Below are 6,285 nucleotides of genomic sequence, written 5' to 3'. Positions count from 1 at the left end.
CTCACAGCCACCTTGTCAATCTGTCTCGTTGAAGGTCTTCTCCTCTTTCGTCGACCCTCCACCTTACCAACATGACATTCTTCTCCAGGGAATGGTCCCTTCTTACAACATGACCAAAGTAGGTGAGACGAAGCCTGACCATTCTCACTTCCAAGGAGCATTCTGGCTGCACTTCCTCCAGGACAGATTTGTTAGTTCTTTTGGCAGTCCATGGTACTTTCAGTACCAAGGAAAGTAGAATATAAATTATACTTCAATAAAATTGTTCCAAAAAATTCATTCAGTCAGCAATCCATCCATTCTTCCTTCTTTTAAATTAAGTAAGAAGAGATCAAATGCAGATTTCAGCCCAGCCAATTTCCCTCATGCCTCAATCTGGTTGTGACATTTCCTTGTCTTCAACTGACACGCATTTTGCTTCTACATAGCTTGAGCCCTCTACACATATCTTCCAAGCATTCCTTATATTATATACATCTGAGTATGTGTTGAATATCCCTACTACACTGTAAATTCTCAGTGGTCCTAAATTACACTGGCCTAATCCTTGTGAAAACAGGTATTTTTTGAAGTATGTAAAGCAAATTCTATAAAATTAAATTTAAATGCAATAATTTTTAAAAAAAGCAAGTGAAAATGCCCATTACTGAGTTTTATTAAATTGTCTGCCCTGAAATCTATAATTTACTCTTTGGTATTTAACTTTAAAAAAGTGGTTTAATGTCTCAGCACATTAGTGATTAATTTAAAGAATACCCACCCACTGCCATCGAGTTGATTCTGACTCATAGTGACCCTATAGGAGACAGGAGAACTGCTCACATAGGATTTCCAATGCTGTAAATCATTACAGAAGTAGACTGCCTCATTGAACAACCCACCTTTTGGTTAGCAGCCCCATGCTTTCACCACAGCCCCACCAGAGCTCCTTAATTCAAAGAATAGTAACAGCAAAAAGAAAAGGTAGTAAGCATTTACATTGAGTTGGTCATCATTCTGGGTGCTTTCATTTAGTAGATTTTATTTCAGAAAAAGAAACTGAGACACAGTGAAGTCAAGTCACTTGTCTTGGGCCAGGGGCTTTAAGACAGAGCCTGAGGCAGTATTTTCTTCCTCCTGGCTTTAGGAGAAAGTACTCACAGAAGAAACTAGACTTGAAGTATAGGGAACAGGGAAGGAAAACAAAACGAGCTTGGATGTTTCAGGGGAAGTCCAGCTTCCACAGAGAACTCTGTGTACATAGCAAAGCAGTTTGTCCCACCTGGAACAAGCATACCTTTCCTAGTCATGGTGTGTGCATGTATGTGTGTGTGTGTATGCATGTGTCTGAATGTATAACTCCCAGGCAATTTGGCTACAATCACCGAAGGGTGATCTTCCAGAGAAGAGAACAGTTGTGAGCCCTTAGTGAACACTCACAGCTCAGGGATACACATACCCTCCCAGAAAAGGGATCCCAAGAGACTCGGATGGTCACAAAGAGCATCTGCTACAGCTCTTAGTCCCACATGACATACCTTGAAGGAGAACACCTGGGATTAAAATGCCAATGATTCTGATGCCTCCTTCGGTCCTTTTAATGCTTACCTTCCCTTTTTAGTAACATTTTGTTGTGCATGTTGTGCCCTTAAAACACACACACACACACACACACACACATACATACTTCCCCTGCAGTGGCCTATACTGACCCAACATTATATATTTTAAAATTAAATATTGTTGTTGTGTTGTTATGTGCCATCGAGTCGGACCCAACTCATAGCGACTGCTCCTTGGGTTTCTGAGGCAGTATCACTATGGAAGTAGATTGTCCCATCTTACTTCTGAGGAGTGGCTGGTGGGTTTGAACCGCCAGCTTTCTAGTTGGCAGTTAAGTGCCTTAAGCACTATGCTACCAGAGCTCCTTAAAATTAAAAATTTAGTTCATTATATATTTTTAAATTAAATATTAGTTCAAGTTTATGTGACACCCTTTTTTAATCTCACTTTCATTGAATGCAAAAAAATAATTTTTAATTGTACACATTATTTAAATGGAGTCTGAGGAACTTGGAGGTGGATTGAAAACAGTTGACTTCCTCCAGGATTTTAAATATTTCCCCTCTAAATCTTCTTTAGACAAACACATTTACATGTTCTATGAATAAAGATTTGCTCAAAATATCAGTTCAGACAGTTGTCCCTAACACCACACACTCCAAATGAGTCAGTCTGGATTCTGAGGAATTATAGTGTATTCTGAATTGTCTTTTTTTTACAAGAGATAAAACCATGAACGGGGGCAGAATTTGATGTCAGGAAGGAGTTGATGAACCAACTGTCTGCCAGAGGAAAACAATGCCAAAAATTATAATTGAAAAAAAAAAAAAAGATACAGATGACAGGATGCCTCCTTCTAACATGACACAAAAGAGCTGGGTTCCTTCCTTCAGTGACATGACTTGCTGCAATATACAAACCACAATTTGTAAGGAATGAGATAAACTTTAAATGAAAAGTGTTTGCTAGAGCCCTGGAGTTTATGTTCATTCATCCCCATGCTTTTCCCATTTCAGCATCCTTTCCATTTGAATGCAGATATGCGGGCGAACTTCCATGTTCCCCACTTATCTTGCATGCCTCTCTCTCTCCCTTATCTCTCCTCTGTAGTCTATTTGAAAGTCACCCTCACAACTCTCAACAGCAGCATAAGTTGCCTAGAGATCAGAATATTTGGAGTAAATAGAATGTTTGATTGGATGGCATCATGTGTGTATTTCATGTAGAAAGTAAAAGGCCTCTTTGAATGCCTGCCTGTGCACAGTCACCATGCCTCATTACAATGACACAATCATTTGGTACAAAAGGTGAAAATTAACATGGCTTGAGCATATTCCTCATGTCATAAATGGCCACTTCCAAATGGTGACACTGTACATCATGGAAATGACAAGATGGGGAGATAAAGTATATTGCTTTTGGGTAAAAGAAAGTATGACACAGATACCAAATTTCCGGCTGTATTTTCTCTAAAGAAAAAAAAAAAAAAAAAAAGAGAAGCAGCAGCAAACCTTCCATAGAGTGAAGGGGCTTCTATATTATTTTTCAAACCACACTCAGAAATATTTCTCTTCAATGAAAAATTTGCAAGACAATTCCCTGGGGATTCCTGGAGTCTTCCAGAAAAGTTCCCTGTAAATATCTCTGCATTCATTGAAGAGAAGGGAAGGAAGGGAGCATTGGTGACATCTGCTTAGGCTTTTCATCTGATATTTAATTTCCACAAAGAGACTTTGGGGCATTTATTGTTATCCTTATTTTACTCATAAGGCAGCTAATACTTAAGGAAATTAAAACAAACAAAAGGAAAAACAGAATAACTAAGGGATAGAGCTCAGATTTCCCTCCAAACCTCTTTGATCCAGATGTCTATGATCTTTCTGCTGTTGTATGCTGTCTACATACAACAGCAGAAAACAGCAGCTTAATGTAATTCCCTGGGTGACACAAACACATTGTGCTCTAACCTAAAATGTTGATGGTTTGAAGCCATCTAGCAGCCACAGAAACACCTGTGATGATCTGCTTCCACAAAGATTGTACCACGAAAACCCCATAGAGCAGTTCTACCCTGTAGCATGTGGGGTCACCACGAGTGAGAATCCATACCATGGGAATGGGTTTGGTTTACAGCTTAATATATTGGATATATTATGGTTTGCCAGGAGAATAAATAAATCAGTTTTAGAAGAAATATTTTCAGAGTGCACTTTAGAAATGAGGATCAGAGACATTGGCTCATTCACATTGACATTGACATTGACATTGACACATCATCAGGAGAGAGCAATCACTAGAAAAGAACATTCTGTTGGGTAAATCAGTGTTGTTGTTATGTGCCATCGAGTCATCTCTGACTCAGTGACCCCTCCTTGGGTTTCTGAGGCAGTATCACTATGGAAGTAGATCACCCAATCTTCCTTCCGAGGAATAGCTGGTGGGTTTGAACTGTCAGCCTTCTGGTTAGCAGTCAAGTGCCTTAGACACTACACCAGAAGAGCTCCCAAACTCACCACCGTCAAGTCGGATCTGAGGTGGTATCACTACAGAAGTAGATTGCCCAATCTTCCTTCCAAGGAATGGCTGGTGAGTTTGAACTGCCTGCCTTCTGGTTAGCAGTCAAATGCTTTGGCACTATGCCACCAGCTCTCAGAGGGTCACAAACCAAAGAAACCCCCCATGAGATAGACTGACACAGTAACCACAACAATGGATTCAAACATAGCATCAATAATAAAGGCAGTACAGGGCCAGGCAATATTTCATTCTGTTATACATAAGCTCATCATGAATCGGAGTCAATCCAATGACAACTAACAATAGCATAGCTTACTATAATTTCCAAAAATGGGTTCTGTAGGATTCTGTTAAGGAGCCCAGGTGGCACAGTGGTTAAGAGCTCAACTGCTAACTGAAAGGTTGGCCATTCAAAACCACCAGCTCCTCTGCAGAAGAAAGATGAACCAGCCTGTTTCCATAAAGATTTATGGCCTCGGAAACCCTATGGGGCCATTCCATTCTGTCCTCTAGGGTCACTATGAGTCAGAATCAACTTGATGGCAATGTTTTTAGGTTGTGGTTAGAGGCAAACTTTCCTTAAAATCATTAGCCATTGAGTCTGTCTCATGGTGACCCCATGTATGCAGAGTAGAACTGTGGTCCACAGGGTTTCCAAGGCTGTGAGTTTCTGGAAGCAGATTGCCAAGCATTTTTGCCAAGTCACCACTGGGTGGATTTTAAGCACAAACCTATTGGTGAGTAGGTGAGTGCTAAACTGTTTGTGTGACCCAGGAACTTCTAAACATTACTTGTGGTTACACAGAAGCAGAATGGTTTCTCTATAGCAGACTTCTCAATGCTTTTCATGGAGCTCTGGTAGCATAGTGCCTAAGGCACTTGACTGCTAAGCAGAAGGCTGGCAGTTCAAACCCACCAGCCGCTCCTCGGAAGGAAAGTTGGGCAATCTACTTCCGTAGTGAAACTGCCTAGGAAACCCAAGGAGGGGTCGCTATGAGTCAGGGCCAACTCGATGGCAAATAACAACGACAAGGCTTTTCAATATACCCAGGCATATTTTGAGTTCCCAAGAGGGACTTATAGGACAGTGATCCCAAATGGCGTGACCTTCAAAGCCTTTTCTGCAAACATCTCCTGACCTCCAAATTCTACTGAAATAGCTTTAGAAAGTGTTTCTCCAGCAGTGCTCTCCAACAGGAACATAGAGGACTTCACTTGTCATTGCCTAGACTTCTGCACTGCCTAATGTTTTATGAATTTGTGTTAATTTTGGAAATAAAGTAAGATCTACATGAATGTTAAAAATACTATGTATATTCCCATTAAAATATGGTTATAAATATATGGAAATAAATACATACAAAACAAAGCTCCATATCTCTTATAATTAATATGTAAAGGCAAAAAAAGAATATTTTTATGTACTATCTGATGATTGCTAAAATAATAATAAAACCAAAAGCTAGAGTTATGTTAGGCCAGGCTTTGTTCTAAGCATATGGACTACGTGCAATATATATGGCATGGTATATGTTATATGGCATATATGAACTAATCTAATCCTCATGATTCTTTTGGCAGTCTATGACACTTTCAGTATTCTTCACCAATAATATGCTTGGCATTTCTCAAGCTGAAAGAACTGAAGAAAAAAATTCAAGCCTCAAGTTGCAATATTGAAAGATTCTATGGGTAAAATATTAAATGATGCAGGAGACATCAAAAGAAGATGGAAGGAATACACAGAGTCACTGAACCAAAAATGATTGGCTGAGGTTCATCCATTTCAGGAGGTGGCATATGATCAAGAACCAATGGTACTGAAGGAAGAATTTGAAGCTGCACTGAATTGGCAAAAAGCAAGCCTCCAGGAATTGACAGAATACCCATTGACATGTTTCAACAAACTGATGCTGTGCTGGAGGCACTCACTCAGTTATGCCAAGAGATTTGGAAGACAGCTACCTGGCCAACTGACTGGAAGAAATCCATATTTGTACCCATTCCAAAGAAAGGTGATCCAACAAAATGTGGAAATTATTTAACAATATCAATAATATCCCATGCAAGTAAAATCTTACTGAAGATAATTAAAGAATGGTTGCAGCAGTATATTGAGAGAGAACTTCCAGAAATGCAAGCTGGATTCAGAAGAGGACATGGAACAAGGGATATCATTACTGATGTCAAATGCATCTTGGCTCAAAGCAAAGATACCAGAAGGAT

Source organism: Orycteropus afer, unplaced genomic scaffold (assembly GCF_000298275.1).
Source record: "Orycteropus afer afer isolate SDZICR_OR568_19922 unplaced genomic scaffold, OryAfe1.0 scaffold00625, whole genome shotgun sequence".
NCBI classification, from domain to species: domain Eukaryota; kingdom Metazoa; phylum Chordata; class Mammalia; order Tubulidentata; family Orycteropodidae; genus Orycteropus; species Orycteropus afer.
Note: the sequence above shows the minus strand (reverse complement) of the source record.